At 40.9% G+C, this 18194-nt stretch overlaps 1 protein-coding gene across 2 annotated transcripts in view; it reads left to right on the plus strand.

Moving 5' to 3' along the window:
* LOC126253258 (nuclear pore complex protein Nup98-Nup96) overlaps positions 1 to 18194 on the plus strand; it is a 134222-nt gene that overhangs the window by 49929 nt on the left and 66099 nt on the right. The gene's annotated exons all lie outside the window — the stretch shown is intronic.

Below are 18194 nucleotides of genomic sequence, written 5' to 3' on the forward strand. Positions count from 1 at the left end.
TATCTGTAAAATTTCTAGAAATTGCAGCATTTTATGGGTTTACAGATGGACGGTGTCATTTTACGATTTTGTGGACAAAAATTTGAAACATTTTCATTCAATTATCACCCCACTTCCGTACAGTCGATTGTTTTTGTAGGCCAAAGGCAAGTCTACTATAGTCAATAACTCGTTCTTTGATATGATTGGCACTTTTAACTGTCTGATGTTTGTGTCGTCATTGGAATTGAATTTAAAGCTGGGTTGACAGTTCTTCCATATGAATCTTACATGTCGACAGGTTCTTCATCAGAAATTCTTTGTTCCGCTCTGTTCACTTGTTGTAATTTAACCCATATTCTTTGACCACATGTGGACTAACTGCTTTTGTTCCGTGTGTGTGTGTGTGTGTTTTTTTTTTACCATGTGCATATTCTTTGTTCAGAAGGTTGACATTGTGTTCATTCAGTTGTTTAAGACTTTGTGTGCTTTGACATTTTTCAGTGAAGTGTTTGATTGCCTTGCGTATTTCTGTAACAATTTTATGAGATGATCAGTGACCAGGTTCCTTTCAGTGTTTCAATATGTATCGAGATATTTGTTCTTGGACATTGTCATACACTGTATTCCTATTGTAAGTTTCATGAATAAATCCAACAAGAAACGGTACTTCCAGACATTTAAAGAATCATATTCTGTTGATTTTCCATGCATTCTAAAATCCAGAAAGGAAGAAAAATTTGCCTTTTGCAGGGTATGTGGGTGTGATATTAATATTGCACATGGTGGAAGACACAATTTAAATAATGATGTGAAGTGCAATAAGTGCATAAGTTATGTTAAATCAAAGGAAGATAACAAGAAAATCACTGTTTTTGCCAAGTTTGGAAACATTGGCAGTTATGTAAATAGGGCAGAGTCTTCTGTTTACATCCATTTTGGTAGAACACAATGTGCGCGTAAGTGCTGGTGATCATGTTGGTGCTTTATTTAAGAAGATATTTCCCACATCAGAAGTTGCAAAGAAATATAGCTGTGGTCGCAGGAAAATGACATGCATTGTAAATAAAATGCAAAAAAAAAAAAAAAAAAAATGCATGATATGAAGTTGTCAAGTGCCTTCAGAACGGACCATTTTCTTTGGAAACAGATGGAAGTAATGATATGAGTGCCGTGTTGTAACCTGTTGTTATTCTGCAGGAAAAGGTAGTGAGCACTATGCTATCCATACCAGCATTAGATGGGGACTCAACAGAGCGAAAAATAGGTAACTTGATGTTATCTCAGCTGAATTCTCATAACATACCAATTGAAAACTGTGTGTCTTTCTGCTCTGACAGTGCTCCTATTATGATAGGACACACAAATGAGATTTCAGCAGTTCTGAAGCAAGTTCAACCAGATATTGCCATCATAGGTTGCAGTTACCATCTGATTAATCTAGCAGCTGAGGAAGGTGCTGGAAGATTACTATTTAAAGTGGATGAGATCCTATTGATATATTTTATTTCTTAGATAAGAGTGTGAAAAGAAAAGAACTCCTTCAGAAATCTCAGAACTTTCACAATAAATAGGCAAAGAAAATTCTGAAGCATGTATGTGCTAAGTGGTTATCTTTAGGCAGATGTTTGAATAGACTATTGGCGCGGTGGAATCCACTTCTTTCTTCCTTCAAGGAGGAAGTAATATTATGTAACCAAAACATTTCCACAATCATTCAGAATACCTTGAGTTGAACAAAGTGGATCCAAAGAGTATCAGAAGGAGAGAATTCTTGATTTTGCTACTACACATGCCTATAAAAGAATAGCATTGTAGTAGCCACCAGAAAGATCGCGGGAGGCGCACATTGGCACGGCGCGTCACGGGCGGTAGTTGCCGCAAGTAGAGTCCCGTCCACCAGAGGGCACGCGAGAATTCGGACGCGACCTCTGCCGGCGTAACAACAAGAACAACAACAACTCCAGCAGCACGGGCCGTGCCCATTCAGTCAACATCGGGCATGCCTAGGACACAGTCCCGGTCTACGCTAAGTGAAGTGCGACGTAAACGTGAACAGTGTTACTACAAGCATAGTCTTTCAAATGTAACAAACCCATTGTAAAAAGTAAGACTCCTGCTACAACACGGGAGGAAAAATAGTTCGTGTTCCTGTCTTCAAACTTGAACAATGCCTTTTGCACTTTTCTTCATCTGACTATACCCGTGTTTGACAAATTGAATGTTACCTTACCTGCGTTTGTCAAATTGAATGTTGCCCTTCAGACTTCTTCCCCACAAGTTCTTTTTTTATGAGAACTTCTAATGGATTTGCTAAAGCAGTTGTTCGCCAAGTTTTTTAAGTTCAAAATCGAGAAAAGCTTCTCATTGCTTGAAGTTGAGCACAACATGATTCAAAATCAAGGAAATGATGATTGATTCGTTGTTGGCATTCAGAGTTCGAACATAGTAAATGATCTCCGGGATACAGATAAATCCCTTTTCTTTTCTTCAGTGAGAAACTACGTTTGTACTGCCTGTGACTGCATCAACAACAAGTTTCCACTCAAGGATGATGTGTTAAAGCATGCTCAGGTTGCTAGGTTAGACAAAATGAAAGATGCACAGTTTCCTTCCATTCACTTTTTCTTGGAAAAGTGTTCTATCATGTTATGCAAGGAAGAGAATCAAATTATAGATGAGGTGCTGAATGATCTTCAGAGCTCTTCAGGTAAATGATACTTTGGCTGCAAATGATTCCAGTTGGGCACAAATATCAAGAATTCATGGAACCGATCTCTAGAGTAATGCTGTCTATTCTCACCATACCCCCATACCAATGCAGAATGTGAACGTGTTTTCAGAAAAGAAAAAGGGAACAGAGTTCAGATCATCCATGTTCAATTAATCTCTGGAGTCTATTTCTATTTTGAAGACCAGGAGTTCTGGTCCCTGTCATGACAACCAGTTTTCTCAAGACTTTTTATAGGAAGCTAAAAAGACTACAACTATGACTTTGAAGTCAAACTAGACAGTAATTTGCAGTGTGTTTTATATTATTTCTTGCCCGTGTTAAATTAAACAAGTTTTATTGTGTAAAGCCTTTTTCAATTATTGTATATCTGCTTAATTTGTCAAGGAAGTCATGTTATGTACACTCAAAACCAATATTCACCACACCTGCTGCTATTTAACGTGGATTTCTTCTTGATTATTATGTTCCTTTACAAATCATTGGCCTATGATGTAAGGAGATGCAATTTCATTGAAGTATCCTGTTTAAAGCATTAATTATTGTATTTTGTAGCCCAGAAGTATTATTATTTTCATCAAGTCTGGGTATGTTGAAAATCATTAGATTTTTTGTCTTGCATGAGTTTGACTGATAGACCTTTTCAAAAGTTGGCAGGTATGCATGTGATATTAGATACCTTGCCACAGTTTTACCACATCTGATAAGCTTACATATCTGATGACAGTTAAATCATTTAGATCCAAAGAACATCAAACTTCATCTGATATTGCATAAAATGCAGCCATAACGTTTTATACCGACAACATGTCACCATGTATACTATTGAAATTTGAAATTGCCAATTTCTGCTGAGATTTTAAGATTATGTTATAGTTTGAAGTTACAATATTTCTCAGATATATTATTATTTCATCCGTATCCATACCAGGCATGGTCTGTGAAAGTGTATGGCAGAAGGCAACTCCTACCAGATTACCATATTTACCTGGCTGTAAGACAAGATCTTTTTCTGCAAATTCGCCATCAGAAAATATAGGATCGTCTTAAATTCGCAGATTAGATTATTGCTGCCGAGGTCACTTTTATGTTGCGTAATAGATTAATATAGTGGTCATCTTACACTTAAAGATGAAGCTTTGGCAATTGAATTGTTGTGTAGATTCAGTTTGAAGAATTTGGAGTGATTGGAGGATGTTTGGTGAAATCAGCTTAGCAGAACAGTATGACAAATGTGGGGAGAGGCATTGTGAGCAGCAGCAAATTTCATTGTGCTGCCAGCCATGGCAATGTATAGCACATCATGAATGTCAGCCACATTTAAACTGCAGTTTTCTTGAATCTGTATGTACTCGAACTGAATTGACTTTAAAAATGGACAAATACTTGACAATAGCACACATTTCTACAGGATTATAATTATTTAAAAACAAAGATGATGTGACCTACCATACGAAAAAACTGGCAGGTCGATAGACACACAAACAAACGCAATCATACACACAAAATTCTAGCTTTCGCAACCATCGGTTGCTTCATCAGGAAAGAGGGAAGGAGAGGGAAAGTCGAAAGGATGTGGGTTTTAAGGGAGAGGGTAAGGAGTCGTTCCAATCCCGGGAGCGGAAAGACTTACCTTAGGGGGGAAAAAAGGACAGGTATACACTCGCACACACACCCATATCCAACCACACATACACAGACACAAGCAGACATGTGGTTGGATATGGGTGTGTGCGCGAGTGTATACCTGTCCTTCTCCCCCCTAAGGTAAGTCTTTCCGCTCCCGGGATTGGAATGACTCCTTACCCTCTCCCTTAAAATCCACATCCTTTCGTCTTTCCCTCTCCTTCCCTCTTTCGTGATGAAGCAACCGTTGGTTACGAAAGCTAGAATTTTGTGTGTATGATTGCGTTTGTTTATGTGTCTATCGACCTGCCAGTGCTTTCGTATGGTAGGTCACATCATCTTTGTTTTTAAATAATTATAATCCTGTAGAAATGTGTGCTATTGTCAAGTATTTGTCCATTTTTAAAGTCAATTCAGTTCGAGTACATACAGATTCAAGAAAACTGCAGTTTAAATGTGGCTGACATTCGTATGGTAAGTCACATCATCTTTGTTTTTAGATATATTTTTCCTGCGTGGAATGTTTCCCTCCATTATATTCGGATTATAATTATTCACGTATGGGGCCAATAGGACCACGTGAGGTACAATCTATCAATTTCGCTTTTGATGGTTGGCCTTCCTTTGTGTCCAAATTTGTTTCATGCTTTCAGAATGAAGTCCCTTTCTTTCATCAGACCATAGTGTTTCAGTCTGTTTTCTATTTTCCTCTGACCAACTTTGCAAGCAAATATCTTTTACCTGAATGTTTCTCTATCTGTAAAATCTGCCTGAGTTATAGTGGGTTTGTTAAGATTCTCCTTAATCGCAGTGATACATTTAATTGGCTCAGTTTTCACCTTACTTATGTTTTCATAGAATTCTACTATTTCTTTTGTCAACCTAGTGGGTGCCATTCCTTTAATGTGCCCGTAAAATTTAAGTATTCATTTTCTCATGTCACCATGTATGTCCATATATTCTTTTATTTCCTTTTTACTTCTCGGCCTATAAGTTTCTCAATCAGTAATTTTGGGGCCTAATATTTTCCAAACCATCTTTCTTTCTTTCTTTTCAATTTCTTAAGTATCCCTCTTTCTATTTAAAATTAAAGTTTTTGCTCCATAAAGACTTTCAGGTTTGATTACAGAGCTAATGCCTAAGTTGACTGAATTTAGGAAGTGATTTTTTTATTGTAAATACTGTGTGTTAATCTGTAATTTTTTGACAGCAGTCTTTGTTTGCAGCCTTTTCCAGAACGTTTTCTTGTATGATTTTTCCCCCAAGTATTTAAGCTGAGGAACCCTTTATATTTTTCCATGTTTTGTGTTCAGAAACTTTGGTGCTTGTTTGTTGCATGTCATATATTCCGTTTCTTCGAATGAAATTTGTAGTCCTACTTTGGCCGCAACTTCTTTAAGAATTTCAGTTTGTTTTTTGAGCTGTGGTAATATCCCTAGTTAAAATTGCCGTATCATCTGCAAAGGCGAGGCAATCTTCTCTAATATTACCTCTGCTTGATTGATTGATCTGTATTTTGACTCGACTTCTGCTCTCGCCATTCTTAATCACCTTTTCCAAAACACAGTTAAACATTAATGGGAAGAGTCCATCTCCCTGTTGTAATGCCAATCTTTATATCAAATGGTTCAGAAATTCCTCCCTAGAATTTAACTTTAGAACCAGTGTCAGTTAATGTTTCCATAATCAGTGTTAGAATTTTATTATCTAGCCCTTGCTTCTTTAAAATTTTGAAAAGAGATTCATGTTCATCTGAGTTGTAGGCATTTTTAAAATCCACAGATGTCCATACAACATTGTTACCAAAAATATTTTGGTGTGTAAGGATTAGTTTTACATGTAAGAATTTGTTCTGGACAGGATCGTTTTGGTCTAAGTCTGCTTGATATTCACCAATTTTAGGCTCTAACTGTTCTTGGGGTCGATCAAGTAAACATGAAGTTTTACTTTTATTCACATTAAATAATGGTCAGAATCTTTATTAGCCATGTTCCTAACGTTGGCATTTAAAATTTCTTTGTAGTTAGGGTATGAAATTGCTACATGATCGATTTGAAATTCCCAATAAATGTATTGGGTGCCCGCCAAGTCTTTTGTTTTGAAGGGTTCTTTTTAAAATGTATTGGTATGATTTTAAGATTAAAATTTTTGCATGTTTCAACAAGTCTTTGGACATTTTGGTTTGTTGATTTATGTGCAGGAAATCCACCCACCATTTTCTTATACTTTTTCTCTTTACGTAATTGAGCATTAAAATAACCCATTAAAATTTTAACATCGTTTGAGGGAATTTTCAAGATGATGCTTTGTAACGTTTCCCACGCTTCATTAACTATTTCAGGTTTCTTATGTTTATCCTCTTTGATTGATTAAAGTGTATGCCTTATTTGCACATTTAAGAGAAGTTGTCATTAGTCTGTTATTAATGGGTTTTACCTCAGTTACTGAATTTAAAATATTTTTAGATACTGCAAAAGCAGCTCCCAGATGTGATGTATTATTAAGTATCCTTTTATCAGTTTTATTTTTAACAAGATGATAATTGCAGAGATTGATGGTGTTATTGTTTATTTTTAACAAGATGATAATTGCAGAGATTGATGGTGTTATTGTCTGTCATTCATGTTTCTTGAAGTGCCAAAATTTGAATCTTCTGTTCTTTTAATGTATCTCCCAATTTATGAAGTTTACTTGGTTGCAAAAATGTTTGTATGTTAAGTGTTGCAAAAAATGAATTTGGTTTGGTTTGGTTTTAAGTTGACCAGAGGACTCAAGACTTCCTTTGTTGAATCACACTGCATTTTAACCTGGCTGCCCCAGAATCCGAAAGACCAGTTGCGCCAGTAATATTGGTGGTGGATTGACTACCTGGGGTAATATTGCGATTATCAAAATGGTCCATGATGATTGCACCTGGAATCATATGGGGTTGAGTAGACTCACTGAGTGAACTCGAGTGTTAAGACTGGAAGGGTTGTTCCAGAATATAAACTTCAGCTGCACCAGTGATGAACACACACTGACCACTTCACCGCTTGCTACAAGAGAGAGGCAAAGTGGATTTGGTTTTATTTTTCCTTGGTCTGGGACCGCTTATTCTGTATTCGCCGCCTGTGACCCATCCAATATCCTAGGCTAGGTCATCTTCTTAGACATTTAGTTACAATGTCTTGAAGCCTGGAGGAGAAGAATTAATACTAACAAAATACATTCTCACGAAACACTTGAAACACAGTACAACAAAGGAAATTGGAGCTTCAACTATGATGCTAAAGCTGCTACTGCTCCTACAGCATTGTTGATTTTCAAGATTGGCTTCAGTGTCAACCTGAAGTGGTAAGATTTCTGCCAGTTCATATGTAGAGAACTTCAAGGACAATGTCTTATCATTCAGTTAGTGACCCTCCCACAACATTTGGTACTTGTAGGCAACATTGTTAAGTGTACCTAATTATTGGAAAAGGCATGAGTTCAGAGGAACATAAACTGCAGTATTTTGAAAAGTGTTCAACAAAACCTTAGGACAACACATGGATATGTTGCCCTAATAACAATTTGGTGCAACATGAGTAATTCCAAACATTAATTTTGATCAGGTAGTTGAATTTGTTACTCATTAAGAAACTGCAATTTTAGTGAAGTTTAGTCATAGAAGTAAATAATAGTCACCATACCTAAAATGGGCAATAGTTTTTTATACTAATTTGGTCAGTTTGAATTTTAACTTGTGTAACAGTTAATGATATATGTATGGATGATAATGGTCATTACTTATGTGGGAGCTCAGTTGAATATACAAGCTGTCACAAAACGTGATTGCTAAATTACCATTATATTTAACATATTAGGAATATGTAAATTGAAAAGAGAGTAATTTATTGTTTCACAAAATATGGTGATAATTACATAGCTTGACCTCGTGGAAATATTCACTGTTCCTGAGTTTAATAACCACTTTTTTCCAAATAGTCGCAATTCATCACCAAAAACATAATATTTAAGTATAAAAGACATCAGAAGTAACTACAATATACTAAGGCAACACGGAAATACAATAGCTTAGAAAGTAATACATGAAATTACTGAACACACAGAACGGGTAATATATTTAACTGAAATGATAAATCACTATTGTTTGCCAGATTCAGTAATTTCAAAAGTTAATAAACCTTACTTTCAGAAGTTAATGAAGATCAGTGTTGTAAAAAAGTGCATAATGACTTCGATTAAGCAGCCGGAATGGTTTGTGCTGATTCCTTCCATTCGCCTCCACTGGTGGCAGTAGAAGACAGACTGCACTAACCAAAAACCAGCGATCAGTGAAGTGCCTGCCGGACAAGGTACCACTGTATTCCCCTAGCACTCTGCTGATTACTTCTGCCAGAGGTAGAGCTTAGACTGCCACACTTTATGGCCCCCACACACACCAAACCATCGATCGAGCAGTCTCTTCTTCTGCTCCAACATCATCATCTGCTCCAACATCATCTTCCATCTCCCAGCTGCGCCCTCGGCAGCTCGTCTTGCACTACACCACTTGGCTCGTGTCTTCATGTGCTGCACTTTGCTAGAGTACATGTGGACAGCAGGATTTTGTCCTGCATCCAGTGTAAGTGTCTTGTCATGGTACAGTTAACGAGAGGAGTGCTATCGTGTCTTCTGCGCCGACTTGGCGAGCCATGTTCCCTCGAGGGGCTTCCCTTGACTGCAGCTGTACCAAGCCTGATATCGGATGCCTGGTACATCCCCCCAGTATCAGCACCCAGAGTACTGTGTGCAGTGTGTTGTAAATAGTGTGGTGAAGTGCAGCGTACCCAAGGAGTACCAGGCGGGTTTATTACTGTTCCATCCCCAGCCGTTTTGGCAGCTCTTTCCCACCAAGCACACCACAGAAGTTAGTTTCCCTGCCCTGCCCAACGCTGCTGAACAAAATATTATGAACCATTGATTGTCCACCCTGTTCAGACTCCACCATGAGCAAGGACCCCCTTGATTAAGAGGTAGTAACTCATTAAACTTTGTTGTAGTTGCTAGCTTTTAGGAATATCATCTCCAAACCAGCTCATATGCCTCTACCAGCATGCCCCATTATTTATTGTTGTCTTTATTAATTAGCATGTCTCTATTGACATGTATGACCATTAGGAGCATAGAAGGTAACCTAAATCATTCCTCCACTGGTGACCACCTCTTAACCAAAGTGCCGATCTCATAACCAAAACATACTGGTTTTTCTTTTTTATTATTCTAATTAGACCACTGCCATGTGATCACAAAATCAGTTCCTGTTAGCTGGGCTCGACGCATACCGCTTGTGCCTCCACTAGCCCCGTGCCTCCTCAATTCCCATCCCACATTACTCCGTGTGTGCCCTCCCTCCACATGCACCACTGCTCCTGTCCTCACATGCGTTCCACCTTGTGCACCCATACCCCCAACCCATGCCATCTCTCCATGCACAGCACTGCTCACCTCCACACATGCTCTCCCTTTGTGTGCACCACCATGTACCTTCGCGCCCCACCTGCAGATGACAGCCATGTGCCCGGACAAGTCATAGTTTTACCATGTGGCATGCTGAGTCCTCCTTTCCACAGCAACACATAGCAGAGATTATATTGTAGGCCTGACTGTCAGCACTACAGAACTGCTTGACCGGCTGATCACTGGAACACAATGCTCAGCAAGCAGGCCCCTAACCTATACCAGATTTTGCTGTGCTTGAGCTCTGCGATTGCAGCACTTACCACCAGCTTCACCCGCTTGCACGTCCCACATCTGCTGCCAGGTGCTGACCTCCCTCACCCAGATTAAAACAGTCACCCCTGCTGGCACATTTCTAACTGCCCCCCACCCCCGCACCCCCGATGACAATCGTGAAATAGGCGCGGCTTGTTGGTACCACCAGAGGTTTGGTAAGAATACCACCAACTGCAGAACTCTTGTGTTCCTGGTACCAAAAGCCTGACAGTCATTACCAGTAGGTGTGTTCAGTTTCTGTACCACTTCACAGTGCCAATTCCTATGAGATTTGAATGATACTAGTTCCCCTGTCCACTACCTCATTGACATCAGCTTTGATTTATCCATATTTCCCCCTCCCCCTCTCTCCTCATCACTGCTGCCAACAACTCGGCCATCCCTACTTATGAGGTGCAATACCTGCTTGGTTGATTTAGGCCTTCAGTGTGAACTTCTGTGGACCTTCATGGTTACAAAAATTATTGACCCTATTGAGGGCGCCAACTTCCTTGTGTATTACTGTCTACTGGCTGACGTAGTGAAGTATCGTTTAGTTGATGGCACCTCCAGTAGGTCATTTGCTGCAGCACACATCCCGCCATGTTTTTTTCTGTGAAACAGCTGGTGTTTTCAGGCCCAAATGCTCAGCTCCTTGCAGGATTCCCACTCATCATCCAGCCATCTAGCACTCCCTGGAATTTTCAGTATGGCACTCTGCATTACATCGCAGCTACCCCTAGGCCCCTGGTTTTCTGCTGTGCCAGCCCCTTCACAAGCACAAAATCATAAAGGAGTTCGAAGAGCTGGTCATTGCCGACATATTTGCCCTTCCAAATCCCCTGGGCTCCAGCTCTTCACCTCACCCCCAAGAAGGATGGTTCTCGGCGTCCTTGCAGTGATTACTGTAAACTCAATGCCTGCACAATCCCTGATCACTGTCCTGTCCCACTAACCTGCTCTTCAGTAAGATTGATTATGCCAAAGCCTACACACAAATCCCAGTCACTCTGTAGGACATTGAGAAAAACAGCCATCGTGCAACAATGCATGGATGTCTGGCAACTGCTCACCTTCTTTTCATCCAAGCTATCAGATGCATGACACCACTGGGGCGCACATGATCGCGAGCTGCTTGTATGCCACGGAGTTGTCCTTTCTTTCTGACCTTTACAGATGACTGTACCCTTGCCTCTGGTTTTTGCAGGAAAGATATAGACCAGATCTCATCCCGACAGCTTAAGCTACAGGAATAGATAGCACAATTGACTACTGCCATCCAGCGTGTTGCTGGCATCGATAACATTGTGGCAGATTGTCTTGGCTGCCGCTAAAGAGGGTGATCCGGATATAGTCCACATCCTTCAGAATGCTAACTTCGGTCTCAACCTCCAGCTAAGATCTCTACCCTGGTCTGACCGTAAGATCTGATGTGATGCCCTTCAAAACCTGATGATTCCAATGATCGCCCCCACCCCGTTCTCCCTCCTGTCTTCCGAAAACCGGCATTTACCTGCATCTGCGACTATGCACACCTAAGCATCCATGCTAACGCCACCGTAATGAAACAGTGCTTTGTTTGGCCGGGCATTCAGTGTGACTGCAGCAACTGGGTCCAGTCCTGTGTTTGGTGGCAGTGCTCCAAGGTTGGACAGCACAATCACTCTCTTGCCCCTTCGGCCACCTTCACTCCAACCCCCACAACTCTGGCTCAGGCATGAACACCTTGACATTTTTGGTTCACTACACTCCTCCAATGGATGTCAATACCTGCTGACAGTTACTGACAGATTTATGCACTGGCCAGAGGCCACTCGTATCATCTACGTTATACCCTGCAAGCCACCTAATGGAGTGTGGCAGAGGATACCTTGGACCAATAACTGAGCCTTGCAATCCTTTTCTACTAGCGAATAGTGCGAGGAAGAATGATTGTTGGTAAGCTTCTGTATTGGCTCCAACTTCTCGAATTTTCTCGTTTTGGTCATTAAGTGAGATGTATGTGGGGGGGAAGTAATATATTGTCTGATGCCTCCTGGAAAGTGTTCTCTTGAAATTTCAAAAGTAAATGTCTCCATATTGCACAGTGCCTCTCTTGTAATGTGTGCCAGTTGGGCATCTCTATAACACTCTCGCACCAGCTAAACAATCCCGTTACGAAACACGTCACTCTTTGTTGGATCTTCCCTATCTCTTTTATCAGTCTTACCTCCTGGGGATCCCAGATAGATAAACAGTACTCAAGAATTGGTCAGACAAGCGCCTTATAAGCCACTTCCTTCGTGGATGAGTTACTGTTCCTGAAGACTCTTCCTATGAATCTGAGTCTGGCATCTGCTTTCCCTGCTATTACTTTTACGCAGTCATTCCACTTGAGTTACTCGTAGATATTTTACGTTACATACTGTTTCCAACAGTTTGTTACCAATAGTGTAGCTATACAGTTGTGGATTTCTTATATATATATTGTGGACACTAATGTTCCTATTGCACTTCCTTGGGGTACTCCATGAATCACTTTTACATCTGTCAACTGATCGACCTCCTGTACGTTGTCATCGTGAGCCGGGTGCTATAACCTTCTACCCTCTCCTTGCACATGTGCAGTAATTTTCGGACAAGACATCCAGAACAGTGTCACACAAATCCCTGTCTCTGGCACCAGTTTTGATAGCATGATACTTCTGATATATACCTGGCAAATTGAAGTCATCCTCTATTACAACATCGTGATCAGGAAAACTATTAACAGTATTCTGCAAATTCTGTCTGAAGCACATTACCACAAGAGTTCGTGAGCCAGGCAGTCTATAAATGCATCAGAGTACCATTTTTGACCTATCTTTGATACTTTGACTTCGCCCAGATTAATTCACAATTGGAATCCATGATAATGTCACTAGATTTTATCGAATTCTTTTCTCCAATAAACACGCCACTACTATTGGTGACTAACCCATCATTATAATAAGTATTCCAATCTGAACTTAGGATTTGTCATTAACATCTGGTTTCAACCCTTACAGCCATTACAGCCATTACTGCGTTACAAACTTCTGTAAGCGATGCTAATTCTGGGACCTTTTCTCGGATGCTCCTGCAATTTACTAAAATCATGTTAGCCTTTTCTATTTCTGATCTGTGATAACGAACATTCTCTGAGGACATTGTGTCTTATTTATGAAGCAAATCGTCTTTGATCCCAAGGTAGGGTTTCAAATGCCCGACACTTCAGTCGAAACTGTGGCGGCAGCCTTCAGACTGACCTGGGTGTCCTGCTTTGGATGCCCATGTGACATCGCCACAGATCACGGGTGCCAGTTTCTCTCGGCTCTCTTCCAATCTGTGACAGCCAGCTGTGGCTCCAGCTTCCACTATGCCACCAGCTATCTTCCTGCAGCTAATGGCATGGTGGAGCAATTCCACTCCACATTTCAAGCCGCCATTACATGCCATTCTTCCAAATGGTCTGCTGCCCTACCCCCAGTATTTCTAGGCCTGCGGATCGCACGCAAAACCGACCTGCTAGCCGACTGCTAGCTCTCTATAGTCACATGACGTGCACGCGTGCCCTCTTGTGACGGGCTATGAACTTCCACAATTTGGTCGGAACCACATGTCATTACACAGGCAATGATATTACCCTCCTGTCACTGGTTTGTGCAGTCCAGACGCCAGCTCGTTTCTTTTTGAATGCCCCTTATAGTTGTAAAAGGCACCCTCTGCCATATACCATATTGGGGCTGGTGGAGTATGTATGTAGATGTAGAGATGTGAGTGGCCAGCACCACACATGAAACTGACTGTGCTATGAGCATGAAACGTATCTCCTTGTTTTCGTTTGTTGTGTAAAGTTGCCCCCCCCTCCCCACACACACACACACACACACACACACACACACACACACATACATCCCATATGGCCTCATCCCATCACTTACACCCATTGCCATGACTAAATTTATTACAGTTTGAAAAATCAGGACCTTAATAATGAAAAATCCAGTATAGAATAATCACATTATTAGGAAAACAGTAGATTCATACTCACCATATAACAGAGATGTTGAGTCGTAGACAGGCACAACAAAAATACTATTAAACACACAAAGTTTCAGCCAGAAGACCTTCTTTAGAAAGAGACAACATACACCCACACATTCACGCAAACACAGCTCACAGATACATGACCACTGTCTCTGGCTGTTGAGGCGAGACTGCAAACAACTGTACATGCTGGGAGAAGCAATCTGGAGCAGTGACGGTAAGGAGGCGGCTGGGGCAGGTAGGAAGAGGGAGAGCAGAGTATGGGTGAGAGATGGTAGAGTGCTGTTTGTGGGAGCATTTGGGGACTAAGTTAAGAGGGTAGTGCAGTTAGGTGCAGTCTGTAGGTTAGGTGGAGGGCAGGGTGGCGGTGGTAAAGGAGAGAAGTAAAAAGACTGTGGGTGTGTTTATGGAACAGAAGGCTGTGAAGTGGGAGCAGGAATAGGTAGGTGAAGGAAAATGACTAACAAAGGTTGAGGCCAGGAGAGTTAAGAGAAAGTAGCATAAATTGCAGGGAGAGTTCCCACCTGTGCAGTTCAGGAAGGCTGGTGTTGGTAGGAAGGATACAGATGGCACAGTCAGTGAAGCAGTCATTAGACTGAAGAACATTGTGATGGGCAGTGTGCTTAGCAACTGGGTGGTCCGGTTGTTTCTTGGCCACAATTTGTCAATGGTCATTCATGTGGACAGACAGCTTGCTGGGTGTCATGCTCATACAGATCAAAGCACAGTGGTTGCAGCTTAGCTTGTAGACACGTGACTAATTTTACTGGTAGCCCTGCCTTTGATGGGATGGGTGACACTTGTGACCAGACTGGAGCAGGTGGTGGTGGCAGATGTATGGGACCAGTCCTGCATCTAGGTCTATTACAGTGCTATGAACCATGAGGCAAGGGGTTGGGAGCAGGGGTTTTAGGGATGGATGAGGATATTGTGTATGCGCAGTGGGCGGCAAAATACCACTATGGGGGAGGGGGGGGAAGTATGGTTGGTAGTGGTATTCCGCCACTCACCGAACCTACACAATATCTTCATCCGTCCCTACACAATATCTTCATCCGTCCCTACACAACACTTGCTCCCAACCCCTGGCCTCATGGCTCATATTGCTGTAATAGACATAGATGCAAGACCTGTCCCATCAATGCTACCACCACCACCACCACCACCACCACCACTACCACCACCACCACCACCACCTACTCCAGTCCAGTCACATGTGTCACCTATCCCAGCAAAGGCAGGGCTATCTGTGAAACCATACATGTGATCTACAAGCTAAGGTGCAGCCACTGTGCTTTGTTCTGTGTGGGCATAACAAACAATCAGCAACTGTCTGCCTGTGTGAATGGCCATCGACAAACTGTGGCACAAGAAGCACCTGGACCACACAGTTGCTGAACATGCTGCCCATCACATTCTTCATTTTAATCATTGCTTCACATCCTGGACCATCTGGATTCTTCCTACCAACACCAGCAGTTCTGAATTGTGCAGGTGGGAACCCTCCTTGCAATTTATTCTACTTTCTATAACCTTCCTGGTAATAACCTTCATTAGTCATTGTCCTTCACCTGTTCCCTGTTCCCACTGCACAGCCTTCTATTCCACAAGCTCACCCACAGTCGTTTTACTTCTCTCCTTTTTTACCGCCACCCCGCCCTCTGTCTAACCTCCTGATTGCACCTAGCTGCCCTACCCTGTCTCAGCCTAGTCCCTGTTTGCTCCCACAAACAACACTGCACCATCCACCATCTGTACTCTGATCTCCCTGCCTCTTCTTGCCTCAGCCTTCTCCTTGCTCCCACTAGTCACATTGCGTCACCCATCATGCGCAGTTGTTCGCAGTCTGGCCTTGGCAGTCATAGACAGTGGCCGTGTGTGTGTGTGTGTGTTTGCGTGAATATAGCTGAAAACTTGCATAGTCTCTTTGTTGTCCTGTCTGTGACTCAACATCTCTGCTATATGGTGAGTAGCAACATATCCTTTTTATAATATTGTAATTAAATTATAATAATTTAAGTGCTATTAATCAGGCATTGAAAATGCAGCACAATCAGTAGCATTGACTCAACATTTGTCTTTCAACTATTGTTACCATGTAGTGAAGATGTTTGCTTAGTAACAGCATTGCTGCCGTGGATGTTGTTCTGGCATTGTTAATGGGGTCTTTTGATGGGAGGTTTTAGTTGGAGGACCCTTACTAAACATTTTCATTTTGTGTAAGAAGTGCTACATTATATGCACATTAATCCTGTGGGTTTGTGGAGGTGTGCTGAGCACAGTTGAATCAGCTTGGCAGATTAACGAAGGAGGCCAATGTGCTGGCCAGCCTGAATGTGGTTTTTAAGTGGTTTCACACATCTGACTAAGTGAATATCAGGGGGTCCTCAGTTACACGATACGCTAACATTTTGAAAACTTTCTCACACTCACATGTAGAGCAGTAGACACTAAACAGATATGGTACACATTTGATCCTGTGAAGATGTGGGATAAAGGCTGGGAAGAAGAACAATGAATGTTATGCGTGTTCCCTTTGTCACTTTCAGAGAAGGGAAATGGGGAGTTGTACAAAATGGGATCAGAATACTATTATTTGTACTTGCAGCTTAATTTAAATTTGTGTTGGACTCAAATATTAAATAGTTCCTTCCCTGTAGAAGGCACATAGTGATACCTGAGGTAGACCAGAAATCACTAAATACTATTTTTGCACACAGTGCTCAATATTCAGCTCTACAGATGGAACACAATATTTAATAATAGAACTAAATCTTTATTTGATCGCAAAGATTAGGAGAAAGTTGAATAAAACATATTGTTGGTCTGATTTCTTTGCTTGGGGGTGGGTTGTTATTCCTTATGCTCGTGACCAAGGAGCTGCAAAGGAAAATAAAAGTGTGAGAATGGGAGTGGCAGATAGAAGCTCTGCTCCGTGTAGCAAGGTTTACCCTATGTGAAAAGTGTTCTACCTATCAGGAAATCTGAAAATGAATCTTAATTTAAGTCAGGCCCACCAAGTAAAAGGTTTTCCACTCCATGGCATGATGGTGTAGCAACCAATATGTACAGTGAGGAGGAGAAAACAGTCTAGGTTGTGTTGAAATTACGGTTTATTTAATCACCAATGATACGTGCTTCGCCTAATTCAAGACATTGGCTTACATAAAAAAAAAAAAAAAAAAAAAAAAAAAAAATCGAATTAGAAAGGCTTGACCCTACCTTGAGATTGGATGCAGTTAGAAAAATTAAAAATAGGACTACTGGTAAATGTTGATAACTAAGTATATCAATGATAAAACACCTGCAAAAATAAATTGCGCTCATCATGTGCAAGAAAGTTGATCGAGGCAAATATATGATCCTGTCGTGTATTAAAAGCATAACATAACCTTGACATAAACAGAATGAATTTAAAAAGAGGCAAAAACAGCAGCTGGTGGTTCTCATGAAATTTTGGTGGGCAGAGTGAAGGCCTGTACAGTCTGTCAGATGGTAAACATGCTGGAAGCATTGTTTTACATCCTGTGACCACATACACAATACTGAATGTCAAGGCACTTCAGGCCTGTAGTGAGTGTGCTTTGACCACAGTAGATAGTGTTAGTTCACTGTGAGTTATGAAGTGTTATTTTTAAGAAAACTATTTACAAATTTTTACAAATAACTAGCCACATCATGTTGAAATAAAGAGTTTGGAGAACATACGTTATTTACAGCAAGAATTTTATTAGTAAAAATGTGTAAAAGTGGAAATACAGTAAGTTAAAATTATGTGAAGGTAACTAAGGACTTAGGCATTGGGAATTTCTCACCAAAAAACAGACACTAGATAAAAACAGAAGATAAATACTAGGTGCAAATGGTTATGATACAGCCAAATTATTTCATGAGAGAAACACAGGGATACTCTTCTCAGCAGATACTATCATTGAGGCCAAATATTTGTGGAATCAGCAGCTGAACAGAGACAGATACTTCAGATTTGGTGCATATTTGCTTGAGTTTGGTAAATGTAATGTTGTGTATATTGGCTAAACTGGCAGGACTTTTAAGGCCTGATTTCAAGAGC

The sequence above is a fragment of the Schistocerca nitens genome, chromosome 4 (genome assembly GCF_023898315.1).
Source record: "Schistocerca nitens isolate TAMUIC-IGC-003100 chromosome 4, iqSchNite1.1, whole genome shotgun sequence".
In the NCBI taxonomy this organism is placed as follows: Eukaryota; Metazoa; Arthropoda; class Insecta; order Orthoptera; family Acrididae; genus Schistocerca; species Schistocerca nitens.